This window comes from Rhincodon typus, chromosome 34, assembly GCF_021869965.1.
Source record: "Rhincodon typus isolate 14 chromosome 34, sRhiTyp1.1, whole genome shotgun sequence".
NCBI classification, from domain to species: domain Eukaryota; kingdom Metazoa; phylum Chordata; class Chondrichthyes; order Orectolobiformes; family Rhincodontidae; genus Rhincodon; species Rhincodon typus.
Window position 1 is genome coordinate 17,025,186 of NC_063365.1, and position 23,838 is coordinate 17,049,023.

The following is a 23,838-nucleotide window of genomic DNA, read 5'->3' on the forward strand; positions in this document are numbered from 1 at the left end:
CAAGTTGTTCCCGGAACAACTTGCCACTCAGCAGCTACACCAGAATTCATCCGCATCTCTTAAGCCCACGCCATCTTTTAAGAGCACCCAGACAAGAGCTGTCAGTTCAAAGCAGTCCTGCGCGGTTCCTGATACTTGCCTCGACATGGTATACGGGGAATATTGGAGCCCTGCTGTGTAGGTGGGAAGCAAGAGATCCTGCTAGACATGGCAGTTTGGAGACAACACATCCTCTTTCCCCAGGACCAACAGTAGAGGCTACAACACCCGACCATGCCAGCCTGCTCAGTGCAGTCTCAGCCATCTGGAAGAATGCCCAGTGCTGTAGGAGGATGGTCAATGATCTTCTCCGTTCCCCCAGTATAAGTGCCAACATTCTTCTCTCCAATACCTCATACTCACTCTATCCCTGCTACTGTGCCCACCTCCCACCAAGAAGGGATGCTGTACCACTGATGATTGCTTGCAACACCTTCCTCACAAGCCCCGACACCACTAACCTTGTTTCCCTTGTTCTGCCTAATTGTTCACACAAAACCCTTCTTCTCCTGCATCGGCAGTAACAGCGGGACCACCCACTTTCATTTCCTGCCACCACCCCCCCACCCCGGCTTCCCACCACCACCAATTCCAGAAGGAAAACAGCCTTCAGTGAACGGAAAGAGTCCGCGTAGGTGGTGGGCTGCGTGCCATTCAGCTTCTCACCCCTGCTGTCAAGAACATTTGACTGTGAAGACCTTGAGTAGCTAACTGACGAACCATGCCCAAGTCTCTGGAGGAATATTGGAAGCTGTCCTTGACTTAAGAGTGCCAGGAGCCCCTGAATGCTGTACCCCTTGACTGAGGCCTGTGGACAACCATGACATGCTTCTTGGATTCGTGCCTGAGCTAAGCAGCAAGACAAGATATAATTAATATGAGTCTTGTATCGAGAACTGCAAAAAAGCAAGGCAAGCTAGAGATGCCGTGAGCATCCAGCTAGGTGCAGAATGAGGGTGCATTATGATAGCGAGCGAAGAGCCCAGAGATGTGGCCTGGTCTGGCCCATGAGCTGGTATGTGTGTCCTTGTGTGCACACTGTCCTTGCTGCAGCTTTACAATGATAGTTGTCATTAGGAAAATGGTAGAAGTTGATATAAAGGACGTAACTTAGAAATACACAACAATATCAAGCAGAGTTAGAATGGCTTCATGAAGGAGAAAGTGTGCCTGACAAATTTATTAGAATTCTTTCAGGGGGGATAGGTAAAAGGTAGATAAAGTATATTTTGATTTGCAAAAAATGCTTAATAAGGTCCCAGACATAAAGTCACTTCGTAAGACAATAGCACATGTGTTGGAGTGGGATACACATACAGGTTAAGGAAGTGGGCAGAAACCTTGGCAGACAATATAATGTGGGAATATGGGAGGTTATGCATTTTGGCAGGAAGAATACCGGAGCTAGATATTTTACAGGAGCTCTTGTCTCCTGTTATACTGTAGATATTATTTAAAGGGAGAAAGGCTGCAGATCAGAGAGATTGGGGGCCCTCAGGCATACATTACAAAAAGAAGCTTACAAGTTCAATTGGTAATAGGTAAGTGGAATGTTACCCTTTATTTAAAATGGAATGGAGTTAAAAAAAAATTGGGAAATCTTGTTCCAGCTGTACGAGGTACTAGTTAGACTACAGCTAGAAAATGTGAACTGTTTTGGTCCCTTATCTAAGGAAAGATTCATTGGCATTGGAGGTTGCCCAGAGAAGGTTCACTCAATTGATCCCAGTTATGAGGAGAGGTTGAGATTTGGCCTGTACTCATTGGAGTTCAGAAGAATAAGAGGTGACCTTACCAAAACACATTAGATCTTAGAAGACTTGACAGGGTGGTTACAGAGTTGGAGAGTCTAGGATCAGAAGGCGCAATCTCCAAGTAAGAGGTTGCCCAGTTCGGACAGAGGTGAGGAATTGCTTCTCTCAAAAGATAGTGAATCTGTGGAATTCTTTTACCACAGAGGGCTTCGGGACTGGACTGCTAACTGTATTTAAGAAATAGTTAGAATTTTAGTTAGTAAGGGTTATGGGGAAAAGGCAGGAAAGTGGAGTTGAGGACCATTAGATCAGACATGATCTCGTTGAATGGCAGAGTGAACTTGATGGGCTCAATGGCCTGTACTCATTGGAGTTCAGAAGAATAAGAGGTGACCTTACCAAAACACATAAGATCTTAGAAGACTTGACCGGGTAGTTACAGAGTTCTTATGATGTTATGCTAATGAAGGGAGGGGTGCATAAGATATCAGAAAAGGTGACAGAAAGGATTTGGGAGGAGATTTATATTTGGAGAAGATTGCTGAACGGGGGAATTGAAGGATCTGATTGACCCCCTAAGGCTCTTTCCAATTCCGACTGTAAACTGACAGGAAATGACAGAAGTCCTATAATATGTGGGCCCCTGTGCAGTCAGCACAGAAAAAGATGGTACTCCCAACTTATTCCTTAACACAGCAGCAACACTAAGATGATGGTATTTACCACTTTGTCTGACAATATAAACCTAACGGGTATAACTTGAAAGGAGACAAAAGGACAGGAAAAGTGGGTGACCATGTGTGAGTGTTTCTGAAAACAGAACACAAGTTGTGAAGCCTGTTAAAAAGCAAAAAAGGTATCCCAAGCTTTATTGATAGAAAATCAGAGTGCAAATGTAATGAAATTCTGCTAAACATTTATAAAGCTCTGAATTCTGGTGTTCCATTCAGAGTAAGAGGCTGTCGAGGTCTGTGAAAGGGTGCAGAATACCTTTATTAGAATGGTACCAAGGAATGAACGTCTTGAGTGGACTGTTCTCCTTTGCCCAGTGAAGTTCCAGAGAAGGAGCAAGTTGCTGCAGATGCTGGAATCGGTACTGGAAACAAATGCTGGAGACCACAGCAGGTCAGGCAGCATCTGTGGAGAGAAAGCAAGCTAACGTTTTGAGTCTAGGTGGCTCCTCTTCGGACTCTTCAAGTTCAAGAGAAGTCTTGACTGAAGTATTCAAAAACAAGAATAGCTTTGGTCGTGTAAATGAGGAGAAACTGTGTCCAGCGGCAGAAGGGTTGGTTGCCCGAGGAACGATAGGGTTAGGGTTAGGGTTTCCCCAGTTGGTTCTGGGGAAAGAGAAGTGGGATCAATGGGTCCGCCCTTGTTGTAATCTGACATGTCGCATTATGCTGCAACAAGGACGAACATGGCATGTCAGTGAAAGGCTACCACGCCAAGAGAAATGATACCAACCTTCTGACACTAATGTGGTCGAGTAGAAACAGGAGAAATCAGGTAATAAAAACAACCTGAACCCCAACCAATGTTCGGTGCTCCCCCCTTTTGCTGTTATTTCATTGATTCCTGTGATCTGTATGACCTTTTTCTTTCTTTATTCAGTCACAGGATGAGGGAGTCACTAGCTAGGCAGCATTTGTTGCCCATCCCTGTTCTTCCTGTACTGCTCACAAAACAAAGCTTTTCACTGTACTTAGGTACACGTGACTACAATAAATTAAATCAAATCAAAGTCGAGCATGATGTTGAATTTTCTTGAAGGGTCTCTTGTGCCGTGGTAGTCTCCCTAACTCTGAGCCAGAAGTGTGGGGTTCAAGTCCCAAGTGTTCCAGAAGAGTGTAACGAAACCCCTGAACAAGTCCTTTCCTTGCATGTCATTATTTTTTCCTGGTAAGGTGCTGGGAGAGAACTTCGGAGGGAGATGTGAAAATCTGGAAGTTTCAATGTTACGTTTTCTGAGAAGCATGTAGTAAAGGGGAGAAGTGATTTTTTTTTAAAAATATCTGTCTCTGTAAATGTGAACTCATTAACAGATGTGACAATCAAAATGTTTTGTGCAATGGGCAACCTGGAAGAAATGAGCCAACATTGGGATTCGTTTCTTTTGAGTTGTGATTTTCTCTGTCCTTCCAGTGTTTATTTAAACTGCCAAGCTCAGCAACCTCCAGAGAGTTAAATTTGGTTTGTGGGATGTGAACGTTGGAAAAACCCACCCTTTCTGTATGCTTCGTACAGGTTACCTGATTTACCCCTGTCAGAGTGTTCACCTCTAACTTCATTCAGTGACAAACAATCTCGACTGCAGGTCAATGAAGTTAAGCCCAATAACTGAGTCTTCAGTAATGGCTGCCTGTATATATTTTGTGTGTGTGTGTGTGTGTGTGTGTGTGTGTGTGTGTGGGTGTGTGTGTGTGTGTGTGGGTGGAGGTTGCTTCTGTAAAGGAAGTGGTGGCTGCCACAGGATGTAATATCAGGAAAGGCTGCCACAACCGAACTGTAGCTTGCAAATTCTCTCCTTTTTATGTATTTTCTCACAGAGAAGCAATTAGCAGTGACAGTGTACAACAAAAAAAAACACACACACACAAACGCTGTGGCTCTCATTCTTTCTGCTAATATTCAATGTTGTAGAGGGTTTTATTTAAGAAAAGAGGACTATGCAGTTGACAAGGGTTGCTTAACCCCTCCTCCCACCCCCACAATCCAGGCGACAAAAAAAACTGCTTCCAACTCTGCACATCAGAAAGCCACCAGCATTGCCTAAATGCAGAGCCTTCTCTGTACCCTAATTAGCATGACTAGTTTGATGGATTTAGACAACAGCACTCTGAAGGGGGAAGCCCAGTGTTAAGCTTTCTCCCCCCTTCAATGCGCAGGCTTCTCCTGCTCTCTCTGATGTCGTGGTGATTTACTGCGGGCACTTGTGGCCGTCGGCTGTCGAATTAATTGATCAGCTTTTGTGACTTTGGCTGTGGTCCAACGGAGTGTCTGTCTGTTGTGTGAAGTGCACCACCCCTGCAAAGAGTTTGAAATGTAAGCTGCCTGGATTTCTCTCTCTCTCTCTCTCTCTCTCTCTCTCTCTTCCCCCCTTCTGGCAAAGTACTGTGCCTGCTTGTGTGATGTGTATGCATGGGGAGAGAGAAATGGATCAGTAGAGAGCAAGAGGATCATCAATTTACACCAGTCAGACTAACAGATAAGTGCCTGCGTTTTTTTTTTTAGGGGGTTGTGGGGTTTGGTGATTGAGAAAGGTGGGGAGAGAGAGAGAGAGAGAGGCTGTTCTTCTTTCAACCCTGAGCACTATCCTTTGAACCAATTCTTTCTCTCAAGTACAAGAAGATTTGTGTGCTGATGTGCTGCAATAAATGCCTGTGAAGTTCATTTGACTCTAGCTGAAAAGGTCTTGATAGACTTCATTCTGCCTCCATTGTCTCAGGAGTGTTTGGAAGCTGAGTACAAATAGCCTGTTGGCAGCTACAGCCTGGCTCCATTAGTGGGCTCCATCTGTGATTGGTTTTGCCTGGAAACCAGGAGGCTAGAGATGAATAATTGATGTGTATTGTGCGGTAGCTGGACATGCAGAGAGCTGGACGCCCTGAGAGGACTGGAAAATAGCTGCTGGCTGGATGTTAACTGAGATTAAGGCAGCCCCTGGCTGCCTTTGTTCTGCGGCACTTGAATGCTGGCTAGAAGTGGGCACAGGCAGGCAGACATATGTGGCCTTTTAATACATTGGAGAAAACGAGACACAGGGAAGGAATGAGACAGGCAGCAGTGTGGCCAGCTTTTGGTCTGGTAAGTTGGTTTTTGCCTTGGCTACCAGGGGAAGCAGGGTTCTCATGTCCTTGCTTCATTTAAAAAAAGGGGATTCTGGGTAAGATTGTGTGCTAGCTGTGTTGTCAAATGGAACAGGCGGTAGAGAGGATAAACATCTGACTTTAACTGGGAAGTGGGACACATTTGCATGCAGTGGCTGCTCATTTTGCTGCCTGAAGGCATTGATTTGGGGGATGGGAAGGGGGCCCCGCTAATTTCTAAACCACTTTTCTGCACGCTGGAGGGTCCCACAGGAGTGGTGTTCAACCAGGCACTTCTCAGCACTCTCTTGCTTATTTAACCTGGGTGCACAATTCCATTGTTTAAAAACCAAGTTGGCTTGCAGTCCTCTCACATTAACAAAGGCAGTGACACAAGGCCCAGGAAAGGGTCTCCACTGCTGTCCGGGCAGTCCAGGTCAGTTTTCTATCTGTTCAGGTGCTTCCATTGATGCAAGAAGCACCCTTTGCACAGGAGCAAACTTTTATAGATGGGTAGTTATTGGACAAAGGAGACAGTAAGTACTACGGATGCTGGAAGCCAGAGTCTAAAGCTGTGAGGCTGGAAAAGCACAGCAGATCAGACAACATCCCAGAGGGTTTTGGCCTGAAACGTTGACTTGCCTGCTGCACAGATGCTGTCTGACCTGCTGTGGTTTTCCAGCCTCACACCTACAGACTCTAGTTATTGGACAAGTTGAGAACTGAGTGTTACACAGACTGCAAGGATAAGTTACGTGCCAAGCAATGGCCTAGTGACATCATCGCTTGCCTTTTCATCCACAGACCCAGGAATGTTCAGGGGACCTGGATTTGCCACGGCAGGTGGTGGAATTTGAATTCAGTGAAAAAAAGCCTGGAATTAAGAATCCAATGCTGCCCGTGAATCCATTAATAATTGTTGTAAAAACCCATCAAGTTCACTGATGTCCTTTAGGGAAGGAAACTGCCATCCTTACCTAGATTGGCCTACATGTGACTCCAGACCCACAGCCATGTGGTTGACTCTTAAATGTCCTCTGAGCGATTAAGGATGGGTGATGAATGCTGGCCTGACCAGTGACCCCCTCATCCCATGAATAAAAAAAAAGGTGGCTTCGTACAGTAGGATGAGTGGCCAAGGGACAAGGCAAATTTTAGAAATGCATAACCAGCTGCTCAGCATGTGAAACAGACAGATTTGCAGAGCTTTTGTCAGAAGTTCCATGCACTGAATCCCACCCCCCCACCCCCACCAACCTCGCCCCAATTGGTTTGTAGTTCCTTGTTGGGCTCAAGAGGCTTATTTATGTGAGGGCCAGTTGCTGGTTTCACCTCAGGCCTACACACACCAACACTGGGAAAGTGTCCTGATGCTGGTATAAAGTGGGCACAACTTTGATTGATAACCCTCCGTTCAACACTGCTCAACCCTCTGAAGAGCTGCAGTCACGTACAATGTCTAGAGTTTGATTTTAAACCTTTTTGGTTGTGATCTACTTTGGAGTATTTGAATGAGTAGAGATGCTGCAGTGTTGAAGTGTGGAGCCAGCTCAGAGTTTGACATCTGGTACTGTTCATCGTGTTTTGGACCAGAACTTTTCCATTTTCAAGGATGCCTCAGTGCTTCCCTGTGAGTTTCCCTAACGGTAACCCGACTCTAACCCTAACCCTATTGCATCTTCACACTGACTGTGGGCCATTAGCTCCTGTGAACTAGCCCTTAAACAGGTGGCTGTACCTCAAAATAAACGTCCTTGAACTCTTACGGCAGGTTTTATTTCAACCTGTTCTCTGTTTTAAGTAATGAAGAGTTTACATGCAGTTCAGAGGATTCCATTCATCATCCATTCCTAGATGTCTTGAGAAGGTGCTGGAGGTCATTTGCTGAGTGAGTCGCTCAGCTCTTATATAGTCATTTTAAGAATCGAACTTGGATCAGAGCCGCACATAGGCGAGTCTGGGAATTTTTGGGAATTACACAGTTAGTTGTTCTGAGTTAAAAAGTGCTGCATGAAGGTGCAGTCGATTGTAACTTCTGGAAGACATAAAGATTCAAGAGGGAAAGATTTGTGTAAAGATTAAGGGTCTAGGGTTAATTAGAAACCTCTCCCAAAGATCCTGTGCCAACTGCCCATGACTTGTGCTATGTGATCCTATGAGTCATTACTGATGGGCATTGATGAAGCAGTTGGCCTTTTCTTGCAAGCTGGCAGCTACTGTATTGTACTGGCCATTTTGCTTCTGAATATCAGTGTACAGGTGGCTAGATTTATTGAGATCATCTTGACACGTTGGCACGGTGGGAACTGAACTGACAATGTTTGGGTTGTGTGTTCAGCGCTATGACAACTGCATAACTCAGCTATAATTTCTGGTGCCTGCACATGCCCTGAGAGTTAGGTAGCAGCACCACAATTTGGAGCTGCCACTGTTGGACACGCTGCTATTATCTGACGACCATGTGAATGTTCCAAGTAATATTGGCCCAGAATGTCCCCATCAATCTGTGCACCAAATGACTGGGCACCCACTTTGCAACAAGCTTACTGGAAGACTGGCAAAGTGGTACTGAGTTAAACCAAGGAGTGTACGCAAAAAAGCATAGACGTCCCTAGGATAGAACGCCACGTTTACAAGCATTTCTAGTTTACAATCCACACTTTCTACTAAAAGTGAGCTTCAATTGACTTCAACTCTACATTTAAAAGAAAAAAAGAACTTGTATTTATTTTTCATTGCATCCTCCGCTACCTTGGGACGTGCTGAAGTGCCTTACAGCCAATAAAGTAGTCTTGGAGTCAGTCACTGTTGTGACTTAAGAAAGACAGCAGCTAATTTGTGTACAGTAAGCTCTGACAAACACCTTTGAGGTAATGACTGGATAATCTTGTTTCTTTATAATTGTTGGAGAAATGGTGAGCAGGATAGGTCAGAGAAATAGTGAAACGGTGCCAGGCCATCAGCAGAGATGGATAGGGCCATAGTATAACATCTTGTCCAAAAGATGACAGCTCTGACAGCAACATACTGGAGTGTTGACCTTGACCTCAAGTTTCTGGGATGGGACTAACACCTGGAACTCTCTGTCTGTTTCTGTCCCGCTGCTGAGCCACAGAGGGAATGCCAACAGCCAGGGTTTGGGATGAACAGCTGGACAACATCAAGTGTCCTGGAGGAGCACCAGTGAAACCACCTCCAGGAACACAGAGAGCTTTCTGAGGAAACATTGGACTCTATTTGTACCGTGCCATGGAGATCCTGCTGCCAGTGTTGTTTCCTTGGAAACACTGGCGACCGACTGTATGCATTTTACATTTATGAAACCAGATATCTCAAACTCATTTCTGAAGAAGCATCACAATGGTCTCAAAGCCTCAACTTGGTTTCTCTCTCCACAGACGCTGCCAGATCAGCTAGCTTTCCGCAGCAGTTTCTGTTTTCATTTCGGATCTCCAGCGTTCGCAGCATTTTGCTTGTAATCCCTTAACCTGAGTGTAGACAAGGGAACTTGTGTTTCTTTTGTGACAGTGGAGGAATTTATTTTGAGTTTGGGTCTACGCAGAACAGGGGTGGCATTGTCTCAGCGCCAGTGTCCCGAGTTCGTTTCCAGCCTCGAGTGACTGTTTGTCTGGAATATGCACATTCTCCCCGTGTCAGTGTGGGTTTCCTCCCACAGTCCAAAGATGTGCGGGTTAAGGTGGATTGGCCATGCTAAATGCCCACAGTGACCAGGGATGTGCAGGCTGGGTGGATTAGCCATAGGAAATGCAGAGATAGGAGGTGAATATGGGTGGGATACTCTTTGGAGGGTCACTGTGGACTCAATGGGCCGAACGGCCTGCTTCCACACTGTAGGGATTCTATGATACTAGTATGGTACCTTGAGCACTTTTTTTGGCTGTACTCCTACAATTTAAAAGCACCTCAGGCCTTTGCGTGGCAACGGAAACCTGCAGGGTCAAACTTGTGACCCACCTCATCTTGGTCTTGTTGCCTCACCTAGAAACCCTGGGCTTAGTGAATCAGGTTGGCTCCCAGTCCAGCAAAGGCTTCCTTTTTAAAGTTCTTGTCCTTGTTTTCAAATCCTTCCTTCATTCCATTCCATCCCACCCCCAGCCCTCTGAGATCTCTACACCCCTCCAATTCTGACCTCTTGTGCATCCACTATTTTAGTTACTCCACTGTTGGTAGCCCTATCTTCCGTTCCTAGGCCCTTGGCACTGGGGTTTCGTCTCTGAATTTCTACCTTTCCCATCTCATTGCCGCCATTCTTTAAAACCTAGCTCCTCATCTTTTGATTGTCCATCCTATTTGCACATATAATGGTATTGGTTCTGTGGCTTGACATCTTTGATAATCCTCTTGTGAGGCACTGTGGGATGATATTAAACTGGGTTAGCTCAGTTGGCTGGACGGCTGGGTTTGCGATGCAGAGTGATGCTAACACTGTGGGTTCAATTCCTACACTGGCTGAGGTTACCGTGAAGGACTCTCCTTCTAAACCTCTCCCCCTCACTTGAGGTATGGTGACCCTCAGGTAAAACCACCACCAGTTGTCTCCACCTCTGTCTCTCTCCAATGAGAGAGCAGCCTTATGGCCTAGTAGAACTAGGGTGACTTTAGCTTTTATCTAATTTTAAAGTGAAAGGCAGGAGATTTAGAGGGAATTTGAAGAAAAGCTTCTTCAACTAGAGGGGCCTGGAATGCACTGCCTGGGAGGGTAGTTGAGGCAGGAAACCTTACAACCTTTAGGAAGTACTTGGACAAACACTTGAAGCTGTCATAACATACAAGACTGAGTCAAGTGTAGAAAAGTGGAACTCGTGTAGGCCAGAGATAACAAGGTGTGGAGCTGGATGAACACAGCAGGCCAGGCAGCATCAGAGGAGCCGGAAGGCTGACGTTTCGGGTCTGGACCCTTCTTCAGAAATGGGGGAGGGGAAGGGGATTCTGAAAACAACTCCACTGCGAAGCCCTCTGAATCGATTTTAACCCCACTGCGAAGCCCGCACTATCTCTGAATCGATTTTAACCCCACTGCGAAGCCCGCACTATCTCTGAATCGATTTTAACCCCACTGCGAAGCCCCCACTATCTCTGAATCGATTTTAACCCCACTGCGAAGCCCCCACTATCTCTAAATCGATTTTAACCCCACTGCGAAGCCTTCTCCAGCATCGGCAGTTCCCACTGTCTCATGTAGGTTATATGTTTTTGGTAGTACAGGCAGACTTGATGGACCAAAGGGCCTCTCCTGTACTCTATGATTCCATGTTAAAGTTGTGATATAAATGTAAATTTTGACACGAGCTGTGTCTTTTTGTTTGCAGTGAGGAGACCGGGACAAAGCAGGAAGTCAGAGCATTGAGTTTGGTTTTGTTGGGAGGTGTGTTTATCTGTGTTCCGTTTGGATGGAGGCCAAACCACAGCGAGTTGAGATTTCACACCGAGTGGAATTACGTTCGGTTTCTGCCGATGCAAGTCATTTCTTGTAAAGTCATTTTGGGGAATTCACCTCAACAAATTTTCCAAGGAAAGAAAGATTTGCAATTCTAGAGCATCTTTCACAAGTGGCAAAATGTCCCACAAGGTTCTATAGCCAAGGTATACTTCTTGAATTGTAGTCACCATTATGATGTGGGAAACAGGGGCAGGGCAAGCTCCCACAAGCAGATGTGTGATGGTTGTGGTGACATTGGGTTAGAGTTGACTGTTGGCTTTTGGGGTGACAGGGGAGGAGGTCGTACTCCCATACTGCTTTGGGATCGTGTTGTAGAATGTGTAGCATCAGGCAGCGAGAGTTTCAGTTTAACATCTCATTAAAAAAATGGCACTTTCAACCAAGCAGACTTCCCTTAGCGCTGCGGTGGAAAAGTTAGCCTCGATTCCCATGTTTTAAGCCTTTGAGTGAGACCTCATGGCTCAGTAGTGAGAATGGTATCAAATGAGCCATGACTCCATGTTTTTCCCTCTATGCTTCAGTATCTTTGAGCCTTGAACCTGTGTAACTTAATCATCACCTCTCAAATCATATGGTACTCAGTTCATGAAAGGAATGATATTGAGCCCAATGTGATGAGAGTCCAGGGTTCTGTTGCCATGCAGAGTTCGTGAGAATTTAAGCGCTTTGTCTGAATGTAGCACCGACAGATGTTGGATGTTAGGGTTACTTGGTCAGGGATGGGGGGAATCTGCGTGAGATGGAGCTGAGCTAAGGACAACTGAGATGGAGAGGAAGGTGGGTGCATAGCCCTTGGGAAGTGCATTTGCGTTGTTCCAAAAGGGATTCCAAACTCCACTGAGGAATTGAGGATCCATGTGTATAAAAGAAAGGCTAGACCAGCTCACAGTGAAGAATGGAATTTTCTTCTGAATGTTGTCACCTTATACTCACTCAGAGAAAGTAGGAACTGCTGATGCTGGAGCATAAAGAAGGGTCTAGACCCGAAACGTCAGCTTTCCTGCTCCTCTGATGCTGCCTGGCCTGCTTTGTTCATCCAGCTCTACACCTTGTTACCTTATACTTATGTTTTTGTACCTTATACTCAGTTTGTTTTCAGATAGCATACAATCACAGTGGTTTCCATTTCACTAGTTAATCCCTTCTTGGTTCTCTCTGTCCTTTTTTTATCTCCGCTGAATTCTGCCGCTCTTAAAACTGGGTCAGGCTCGTAGAGAATGTGAAATGTTTTGAAGGCTTTTGGACTAAAGCAAATCTCCTGAAAATAAACAGAGATCTTAGTCGTAAGCCTAATTCATGTCAAACAGACAAAGGAGAGCTTTTGTTTTGGCAATGGATAGCAACTGAGGAAGTGTTTCTGAAATCGTAGCTTTCAGCGTGTAGTACAGTGACAGAAAAGTTGCCCAACAATCCAACAACCCATTGGTGGTTCATTTGGATGTTGATTGGCAATCGCTGCACCGGTTTCATAGTCTCGACCATGGGCTGAAGAGATTCACAGCACAGTGTCAGAGCCTAGTGATGACCAGCCCTGTCGCAATTAATGCAGGCCATTTATCAGGACTTGAGCACATTACCTCATCTGACCCAAGTGCAGTCATTAACGGCGTTCTGCATTAGCAAAGAAACATGAAGTGAGGTCTGTTTGGTTGGACATTGGGAGGTCTCAAAAATCTCTAACCTATGGAGAACGACTTTACATTCTCCCATCCGTCAGCATCACAAGAACTGGTCTCTGATCCCTTAATTGAAGTCAGGCAATGGGTGGAGTGGTATTCTCATTGGGCTAGGAATCTAGAGGTCCAGGCTGGCTTCAAACCCCATGATGGCAACTGGGAGAATTTGAAATCAATCTTTAGAACTAGAAAGTTACAAGCTTGTCTCAGTCTCAGTAAAGCTGAGTGTGAAACTGTCCATTGTTGTAAAAGCCCATCTTGTTCATATAATGTTGCTTGGGAAAGGAAATCTGTCATCTTTGTCTGATCTGGTCTACATGTGACTCCAGACCCACTAAATGTGGTTGACTCTGTAAAACTCTGACAGGATGCAGGGATGATGTTTCCCTTGGCCAGGGAGCCTAGGGAAAGGGGTCATCATCTCAGGATAGTTTGGACTGAGATGAGGAGACATTTCTTCACCCAGGGTGCTGTGGAATTCTGTACAACAGAAGGCTGTGGAGGCTATGTCCCTGACTATCTTTGAGAAACAAATCTTTGAGAAACTAATCGAAGTCCCTGAAAAATGTGGCTCGGCAAATTCCTACCAACCTCAGCCACCATCAACACACACTCAGCGTGAAGAGAAACAAATAGATTAAGAGATGCCATGGGGTATGAGGAGAGCAGAAATATCGTGTTGAGATAGAGGACCCACTGGTATCATGTTAATGGCTGTATGTGATGGGTGAAAAGGCACATTCCTGCTCCTATTTTCTCTGTTTCTATGCTGTTTGGAAACTTGTTGTGTGAAAGATGATTGTTGCAAAATGGCATCACAAAATAACTTCTCCTTTGTGAAATGTTCTGACACTTTGGCGATACTTGGGTTGTGTACGAGCCAAATCTTTTTCCACATGTCTTGAGGACTGCGTTGACTTAAACCAGACTTCTTCTGCAGTCTGTCCAACAGAATGAACTTTAACCTTTTGGTTTTTGGCTAACAAAATCACAAAACGTGGTAGTCACCATCTTGAGACTTTATCTCGATAATTGCCTCCAGGCAACTGTGCTATCTTGTTGGTCCGTTGATGTCACTGCTCTGCTACCTTGCTGTCCACTTGCACAGATAAATATAAACAATTTGAGCCCTAAAACTGATGAAGAGGCATTTGGTCTGGACATGTTAGCTTGCACTCTGTCCATAGATGCTGCCTGACCTGCTGTGATTTCTGGCATTCTTTGTTTTGAACACAACAAGCTCTGATAGACACAGTTGAGAAGCTGCCTGCATTTAGTTGCTGCTGTCCTTTTGGTAAGAGGTGCTCTTCTAGGCTCAGGTCTAGTGAAAGAAGATTTACTCTGCAACAAGCTGTTAAAAGTTTTGGTTAATTGATACCATTTCCCCCTTTTTACAAGCGCAAAAGAAATGTAGATCGGATAAAGCAATGTTCTTTGTGTAACTCTTCAAATCTGGCATCTTGTTTGGTGGTTCTTACTTCATAATCTAGATCTGTCAAATTTTAACCCACTTTGAGCTGACATTTCTGAGACAGAGTGCACTAACCTCCTCAGTCAGTCACAGTAAAAGCAAGGGATTTGGGAAACACTTGACTGGTGGTGACTTGTCTTGATTATTTCAGGGCACTGAGTCTAGGATGAGTTGTAATGAGGACCTCTTACCTTGTGTGAGCTGATGAGGCTTTAGCTGGTGGTGGGTGTGTTCTAATTCCTTATGTTATCGGCCAAGTTTCCCCTTGAGAAGTGCAATGACCCTGTTGATCAAAGGGTTTTCTCCCCGCGAAAGTAAGGCTTTAGAAATTGAATCCTTGTCACTAAGTGGTTTATAGTCATCCCTCTTCTCTCAGTGAGTAGTTTCTTCCCTTATAACTATAACAACTTTCCAATAGTATTTCACTAGTTGTGAAGCATTTTCAAACATCCCGAGACTGTGGAAGGTGTTATATAAATTTGGGCACTTTCTCTCGAGCAAAACGAAACAAATAGCAAAGGGTATAAAAAAAAAAATCAGGATTTCAGGAGATGTCTGAGGAGTTTCTTCAGCTTCGAAAAGCTTTGCAAGTGTTGCATCGAAAGGCTCGCAAGCAGAGTGGTCTGACATGTGTGTGTGAAGGAACTGAGTTTTAACATCCACGACATTAAAATGTGTGATACTGCTGGCTTTTGGAAAGAGGAAATCTTGTTTAATTCTTCTGCTGAATGTTGGTACTAACCCGTGTTGACCTCACCACAAAAACTCAGTCAACAAGTAAGCAGTGTGAGCACTTGATTTGGAGTTGTGTTGAAAGCATGAAATGTTGTGCAAGCCACTGGAGAAAGCTTGAATTAGATATCCAGACTAGACAGCGGTTTCTTAACTTCTCCCTGAGTCATTTGCTGCTGGTTTATGGCCAGAGAAGAGTCTCCATTTTGTTCAAATGGTTGTGATGTACAGAACACAATGGAAAAGATTGACTGGTTTTAAAAACTGCTAATGGCTCCCTTGGTCTGACAGCAGTTGTCAAATCAACTGGAGTTTGAGATTCATGATGCCGGTGAATAATTGTACCGAATACCACAACCACTGTCATGTTAGATGGTCAGTTTTACAATGTAATTAAACCGAAATTGTAATTTAATGTTAATCATTGTTTTTCCTTTTTAAACGGGAGGGCATTGTGAGATGGACAAGGGGGTGGACGTTTCATCTGTAGGTGATGGCTTGGATGTTTCAAGTCACATTCTGAGGGAAACTTTTTACTGATCAAGAGTAGCGGTGTGACCGCAAAAGGGAGGAAGTATTCTTGCATGCTGTGCTGGGGGTGTGATTATGTGTGCAAATGTAATCTATCCCACAGCAGAGTCAATGAAGCCATTAAAGAGGAATTGTGTAACTACATACCAAATAAAAGAATCGAAGGATGCATTGATAGTATGCCATGATGCAAGGTGTCAAGATCAAAGCAAAACACTGTGGATGCTGGAAATCTGAAATAAAAACAGAAAGCGCTGGAGAAACTCAGCAGGTCTGGTAGCATTTGTGGAGAGAGAAACAGAGTTGACATTTCTAATCCAGTATGACTTCTTCAGAATCCAAGAAGAGGTGAAAGAGTAATACTGGACTCAAAACACTGACAAAGTTGTGAGGAGGTTCCTATGCAACATAAGGAACTGGCATAGACCAGTTTTTTGCAGGTAATCCTATGTAATTCATAGTCTTGTTGTACTCAATGGCAACACGTTAATGCATTTCATCCAGATCTTCACTGCACGTGGTTTCTTTCGGCTGTGATTCACTGTGGCTGTCCCCATCTCACTGTTTCCGAGTTGTCTCAAGTTTTGCAATGTGCTGCAGAGCACATCTTAAACAACACGAGAAACAAAATGACGTCCTGTCACACTAACCTTTTTGAAGAATGAGTCTTTGGAACATCACTCACCCAGCAGCAGGTTTCAATGAGTAAAGAATTTCACACCAATGAGGATAACTCTGGAGAAAATTAGCTTTAATGACACCTTCTAACATGTCGCCAACTGCTTAACTGCCATCATAATGGGATGAGAGGAGCCGGACCTCTGGATTTAATCCATTGAGCAATGGCTGATAGGTTTTGTAATTCAGGTAGAGCTGGCGCTGTACAGGGTGGAGACAGGCCCTTCAGTCCAACTTGTCTATGCTGACCAGATATCCTAAATAAATCTAGTCCCATTTGCCAGCATTTGGCCCATATCCCTCTAAACCCTTCGTATTCATCTACCCATCCTGATGTTTTTTAAATATTGTAATTGTACCAGCCTCCACCATTTCTTCTGGCAGCTCATTCCATACATGCACCACTCTCAACGTGAAAAAGTTGCCTCTTAGGTCCCTTTTAAATCTTTCCTCTCTCACCTTAAACCTATGCTCTGTAGTTTTAGACTCTCCAACCCTGGGGAAAAGACCTTGTCTATTCACCCTATCCATGCCCCATGATTTTATGAACTTTGATAGGGTTACCCCTCAGCCCCTTCGCTTCAGGGAGAATAGCCGCAGCCTATTCAGTCTCTCCCTAAAGATCAAACCCTCCGACCCTGAAACATTCTTGTAAGTCTTTTCTGAACCCTTCGAACTTTAGCAACATCTTTCTTATGGCAAGGAGACCAGAACTGAATGCAGTATTCCAAAAGTGGTCTAACCAATGTCCTGTACAGCCGCAACGTGACCTCCTAATGCCTATACTCAATGCACTGACCCAATAAAGGCAATCATTGCCAAAGTTTTGATCATTGTATCTTTTTTTTACTCTTACTGAGAACAGTTATTCCATGTTATGCCCTTTAACCTTCCAGATTCAGGAATCCCTGGATTTCCTGAAATCTTTCTCCTGGGTGTTAATTTTGCTTAGTGACCCATTAACTTGTCAGCTTTAGCTACTGTATCGGACGTTTTGTTCTTTTTTTCTTGACACTAGAATGTGAAGCTCTCGGGTGGAACTGCGCAGAGGGGCTTGTATTAAATTTGCTGCAGTTTGGGTGCAGCATTGTCCTCGTAGCTGTTTAGAGCTCTGAGAAAAGAGTTCCAATATGAATTGGACCAGAAGCAAGGCTGGTAGTCCAGGTTTGGTGGGCCCTTGAAAGGGGCACAGTGGGAGATGAGATTTTCCAGATTCGGGCGACTGCTATCAGGGTGGGAGGAGGGTTGTGGGGAGAGAAACCAATCCGAATGCGCTTGGTGCCGTTGAGTGGGCTGGGTTGGGACAGGATTGATGTGAAAGCAGTCATGCTGAAGCTGAAATAAGAAAGGGCAGGCACTCGAAACTTGTGGCTTCCTGGGAGGCCATGTGAGTGGGGGGGCAGGGAGTCAAAAGAAAAGAGGAACTAACTCGAAAGCAGCGTGGCCCAGAAGTGTCAGCCCGCAAACAAATGGATGTTTGAAGTGAAGCTGAGTGCAGTTCCTAAGAAGGGATGGTGACTATAACTGTGATTTCTAAATGATTGTAATACAAATGGGGGAAATGCAGGTCTGTTCAAATTGCTTTCCATTTCATTATGTCTTTCTATCATTGTAGAACAGAAAAGTTAATTTTCTCACTATAGTGTGGCATCCTGTAGCACGTAAACTGAAGCTAATTTAATAATGCACCAAGACCAGTGATATTAGCATCAAATCTCACACGGCTAGGTGCGACTTTAAAAGCAACAAAAACAGAAGTTGCTGGAAAAACTCAGCAGGTCTGGCAGCATCTGTGGAGAGAAATCAGAGTCAACGTTTCGGGTTGGGTGACCCTTCCCCAGAACTAAAAGTCCACTTTAATAGGGCACACTGAGGCCAGTGCATTTACTGCTAGATTAGCAGGTGACTGTGGGAGTTGTTAGGAAGGGTCTTGTTAGATTTAAGCATAGTTGGGATACCAACCAGAGGATAATAGAACAGTTTTCAGATATCTTTGTATTTCAAAGACAGAATTTTGGAGAAAATTTACAAGCTGAACTTTAAGAAATCTGTTTGTTGTTTAGGATAGTTCAATTAAAAATAAGAAGATCTTTACTTCCCTCCTTTCAACATGAATGTTCTATTCTGTTGAGATGGCAGCAGAGTAGGGTTTCTGAGCCTGGAGCTCACCCGCTCCCTCCGTTTTCTTTTTGTTTTCTTTTTACTTCATTTCTCTATTTTTTTTCTTTTTTTCTCTTTTACTTTACTTCTTTGTTGAAGAGTGTGGTCATGGGGATGGCATCGAGTGGGCCCAGCACGGACTCGTGGCAGTCGGCAAGTGGGCCCAGTAAGGGCTCAAACAGGCCCAGTGCAGACTCATAGCGGTAACAGTGGTCGGAGGTGAGTTTGGACCCAGCGCGAGACCCTTTTAGCGTTGGCAGCGGCAGAGTCGGGTTTGTAACTGGCAGCATCGGGGGCATCTGCATTGACGAGGCCTAGCGAGGACAAATAGTGGTGAGGGCGTTGGTGGAGGCAGGATGGCGCCAAAGAGCGGTGACGTTTCGTTCCAGCAGCGGCAGTGCGACGAAGGGGGACTCGAGCCTGGTCACCAGGCCTATGGCCCACAGCGAGCACTTAAGAAGGACTGTAAAGTTGAACACTTCTTCATTTCATTATTCTTCTGCCTTTATATTCTAAGTTAACGCTGGAGAGTGGCAACACTTTTCACTGTATTTTGTAACAAAATACATGTGACCATTAATAAATTATATCAATTGTTCTGTGATTAATATAAGTCTTCTTACTATCAATGCTCATTGCTTGATTAGTTAAGCTTGAGCACAGACTTGGAGTAAAGTAAGCAAATTGTACAAAGACCTGAAAACAGGGCTGAAGCATGGAGCAGACATTTTAAGGCACATTTTAAAACGTAGGGTCACAGAGCTGTACAGCACGGAAACAGACCCTTCGGTCCAACTTGTCCATGCTGACCAGATGTCCTAGATAAATCTAGTCACATTTGCCAGCATTTGGCCCACATCCCTCTCAACCCTTGCTATTCAAATACCCATCCAGATGCTATTTAAATGTTGTAATTGTACCAGCCTCCACCACTTCCTTTGGCAACTCCTTCCATATACGCACCATCCTCTTAAGTCCCTTTTAAATCTTTTCCCTCTCACCTTAAACCTATGTCCTCTAGGTTTGGACCCCCCCCATCCCTGGGAAGGCGCTATTCTCTCACTTGTTACCCTTTTGTCCTTAATGTATTTATAAAATCCCTTTGGATTCTCCTTAACCCTATTTACCAAAGCTATCTCTTGTCTTCTTTTTGCCCTCCTGATTTCCCTCTTAAGTACACTCCTGCTGCCTTTATACTCTCGTAAGGATTCACTGGATCTCTGCTGTCTATACCTGATATATGCTTCTTTTTTTCTTGACCAAACCTGCAATTTGTCAAGTCATCCAGCATTCCTTACACCTACCGGCCTTACCCTTCAACCTAACAGGAACATACTGTCCCTCGACTCTACTTTTTGAAGGCTTCCCGTTTTCTAGCCGTGCCTTTACCTGCGAACATCTGCCCCCAATCAACTTTTGAAAGTTTTTGCCTAATGCCTTCAAAATTGGCCTTCCTCCAATTTAGAACTTCAACTCCTAAATCTCATCTATCCTTTTCCATCACTATTTTAAAATTAGTAGAATTATAGTCACCGGCCCCAAAGTGCTCTCCCACTGATACTTCGGTGACCTGTCCTGCCTTATTTTCCAAGATTAGATAAAGTTTTGCACTTTCTCCAGTACGTACATCCCTGTTTCACACATAGAGATTAGTCTCTTGTCTACATTGCTGTGGAATGTGTAAAATACACAACACTGACTTGAAGAAGAAAGATGCTTTATTGCACTACATTGTCAGTACTGTGTTGTGCATACAGATCTTTTACAGCTAGCACAGACATTATGGCCTAAATGGCCTTCTTCTGTGGTCTTAAAAAGTTGTGTTTCTTCCCATATTCTGTCTTGAATATGTACTGAATAGATACTGGTTGGGATGTTGGTTAGTGTTGTAGATCAGAGGGACCTAGGGCTGCCGGTAATTAATTCACATATAGACAAGGTGGTTAAAAAGGTATTGAGAACACTTGCCTTCATTGCTCAATCCGTTGAGTGTAGGAGCTGGGAAATCATGTTGAGGTTGTAAAGGATATTGGTGAGGCCTCTTCTGGAATACTCTATCCAGTTCTCGTCGTCCAGTTATAGGGACGATATTGTCAAGCTGGAGAGGGTTAAGAAGAGATTTACCAGGGTATGAAAGGTTTAAGTTATAAAGAAAGGCTGGATAGGCCGGGGCTTATTTCACAGGAGCATAGGAGATTGAAAGATGAGCTTATAGAGCTTTATAACATGATGAGAGGTATAGATAGGTTAATTTTTTAGGGTGTTTTTTTCCCCTAGGATGGGGGATTTCAAGACTAGGGGGCATATTTCTAAGATGAGAGGAGAGAGATTTAAAAAAGACTTGCAGGGCAATTTTTTTTTTACATAGTGAGTGGTTTGCATGTGAAATGAGCTTCCTGAGGAAATAGTGGATGCGGGGACAGTTACAAGATTTAAAAGACACTTAGATAAGGACATGAGCAGGAAAGGTTTGGAGGGATATGGGCCAGGAGCAGGCAGGTGGGGCTACTTTAGTTTGGGATAATGTTCAGCATGGACTGCTTGGACTGAAGGGTCTATTTCCGTGCTGTGTGATTCTATGACTATATGTTAGAACAGATAGATCTCCTCTGGCACTGCCCATAAGGGGTTGAACAGTTCAGTGCTGGGTTTTGAGATTGATGTGAACAATGGTGAATAAATTGTGAAAGCACTTTGTACTGTCCAATCAGCAAAGTGCAGCAGATTTTTAGATTTACAGATGTGTTTTTGAATTGTTACAGATGCACTTGAATTGTAGCAGACACACGATTTCAATATATTGTGGGTAAACACAATCATGTCCTGTGATGCTGTGTTTGATTTGGCGTTCTTGCTAAAGTGGCTCAAAAGGGTCAGCCAAAATATATTAGTGCTTTCTTGTTTGTTTTACTGTGGTAAATGTAACTCCAGAGGTGTCAAATGTTTGAACTTGGTGCCTCTACAATAAAAAGGCTTGAAGGAAAGTGATGCCAATGGAAGACTCCCATCAGATAACGGATCACACTGTTTTACAGTGAAATGGAACTAGTTAATAGTTACTTTGTCTTTCTGTGCATTTTTACAACATCTTATGTGTGTGAGAGGCCATGCTGCTTCAAATGTTGCATTCGCTGCAATGAATTATTTCTCAAAATTGCAACCGGAGATTACATACAGTATTGTAGCGCAGAAACAAACCATTTAGCCCAACTGGTCTCTGTTGGTGCAAACACAGCAAATGCTGGAGAAACTCGGCACGGTGGCTCAGTGGTTAGTGCTGCTGCCTCACAGCACCAGGGACCCAAGTTTGATTCCAACCTTGGGTGACTGTCTGTGTGGAGTTTGCACGTTCTTCCCGAGTCCGCGAGGGTTTCCACCGAGTGCTCCTGTTTCCTCCCACAATCCAAAGGTGTGCAGATTAGGTGGGTCGGCCATGGGAAATTGTTCATAGTTTTCAGGGGTGTGCAGGCTGAGCAGATTAGCCATGGGAAATGCAGGGATAGGGTGGCGGGGGTGGTCTGGGTGAGATGCTGTTTGGAGGGTCAGTCTGGACTTGATGGGTTGAATGGCCTGCTTCCACACTGTGGGGATTCTATAATTTTAACTCAGCAGGTCTGGTAGCATCTGTATAGAGAGAAACAGAATTAATGTTTTGAGTCCTATCTGACTTTTCTTCAGAAGAACTGTGAAGGAGAGGCATATCAGACTCAAAATGTCACTGAGTTTCTCCACCAATTGCTGTTTCTATTTCAGATTTCCAGCATCTGCAGTATTTTGCTTTTATTTGAGGTCTCTGTTGGTGCTGAAACGCCTCCCATGCTTTCTCCCACCTTTCTTCGTCTTAACCGATCTTTATCACCGTTTTTTTCTTCCTCTGGCATGCACCTGAATGCATTGCCTCAACCACTCCATGTGGTAATGTGTTCAGTCATTCTCATCGTTCTTTTTGAGTGGTATTCATCCCTTTTAGATGTCTCACTCCCAGAAAGCCACATTAAATTCAGAGGTGAGTGTGTGCAGTCACCAGAATAAGTCCCATACCAACAGGGTTGCATTCAGAGGACAGGTCGTACACTGGTAGATTAAGATTAGGGGGTGATCTAATTGAAATTATTGAAGGATTTAGCATTGTCTCATGTCAGTGAGTCCCATCACTCTGCTGTGGGAAATACGCGATTGACTTTGTACTTTGGGCATCAGATTTGCGTTCAGTTGCGACGTTAGATACAATCGAATAATGTTCTGTCATGTTGGCTGGCATCGACTTTGCCCTCCCCTTCCATGACAGAATTCTGGGATTGCCTTCCCCTCTTGACACCATCTTAGACTTTGTATTTTTAGGTGTGCCACTGTTGCTTGATCCCACCCAAGTCTGCTGATGGTGAGCTGGGGATTCGGCGCAATGGGGACATGTGGAAAATTGTTTAAGAAGACAATCTCTTCTGCCTCCACAACAACTCCCGAAAACCGTGTCCTGCTGATGTTTTCCACCAATGGGTAGTGGGGAGGACTGGGCACTGGCCCTGCCCTGGCACGGTCAGAAATGGGCCTGGTCATGGGCACTGAGGTGGTACTTGCCTTGACCACCATGTGGAATTGCTCCTTCAGCACAAATGGCTCAAATTAAACTGCAGCGTGAGCCCCTCTTTGAGAAGGAAGTAAAGGAGGTCACAGTGAAAGTAAGACTTGGCTTTGCAGGATTTTGTTTTGGTTTACAGATACTTGTGGAATATCAGGAGGTCTTCTGGCCCATTGTACCTTTGCCAGCTCTTTGAAAAAGCTATCCAATTCATCTCATTGTGTTTTCTTTTCTCTCATGGCACTGCAAACTATGCAAGTTTGTTGGCTTGACGATTCCATCAGGCTGGTTTAAAAAGCTTCAGAAAAGCTTTGGAAGGTGTGCCAGATAGGTATTACGTTGTCTCACCTGCTTTGGAGCTGCACTGGGTGAGTCGTTGGAATAAATTCCCCAAGGGAGTACATTCTGTTTAAACTGTACTGACCCACACGGTGTGAGAGATTTGGATTGACCTCTATTTTGCCTGTAACACTCTGGACTTACTACAGGCTCAAACAGCACACCCAGGTCAGAGTGACCCACACTTCCAATGTCGAACCATTGGCATTGGAGTCAGCTTTAACGTGCTTGGTATGGACTTAAAAGCATCAAGCTCCTTATCAGACTCATGGGAATAAGAAGTGATAGTTCAGCATCCCGAGCCCGTTCTGTCATTCGGTTGGACCATTAGCAATCGATTATTGTCACTCCATCTGCCTGCCTTGGTTCTGTAGTCTTTAGTATCCCTGATGTGGAGGTGCTGGTGCTGGACTGGGGGGGACAAAGTCAGAAGTGACGCGACACCAGGTTATGGTCCAACGGGTTTATTTAAAATCGCAGCGTTCTGAAAGCTTGTCGTGTGAATCCTGACTTTAGTATCTCTGCCTGTCATAAATCTACCTGAGACAACAAGGTGCAGGGCTGAATGAACACAGCAGGCCAAGCAGCATCATAGGAGCAGAGAGGCTGACG

The 23,838-nt window shown here is 44.5% G+C and overlaps 1 protein-coding gene across 18 annotated transcripts in view; it reads left to right on the forward strand.

The window, feature by feature from the left end:
• zmiz1a (zinc finger, MIZ-type containing 1a) overlaps positions 1 to 23,838 on the forward strand; it is a 257,416-nt gene that overhangs the window by 146,401 nt on the left and 87,177 nt on the right. Inside the window, exon 1 of one of the 18 annotated variants that reach the window (XM_048616238.1) lies at positions 4,583 to 4,835. The exons of 16 other annotated variants lie outside the window; for them this stretch is intronic. The gene's annotated coding sequence lies outside the window, so the exon portion shown is untranslated. Of the gene's footprint in view, positions 1 to 4,582; positions 4,836 to 5,377; positions 5,598 to 23,838 lie in introns of those variants that run through there. One more of the 18 variants, XM_048616240.1, reaches the window with a different exon arrangement.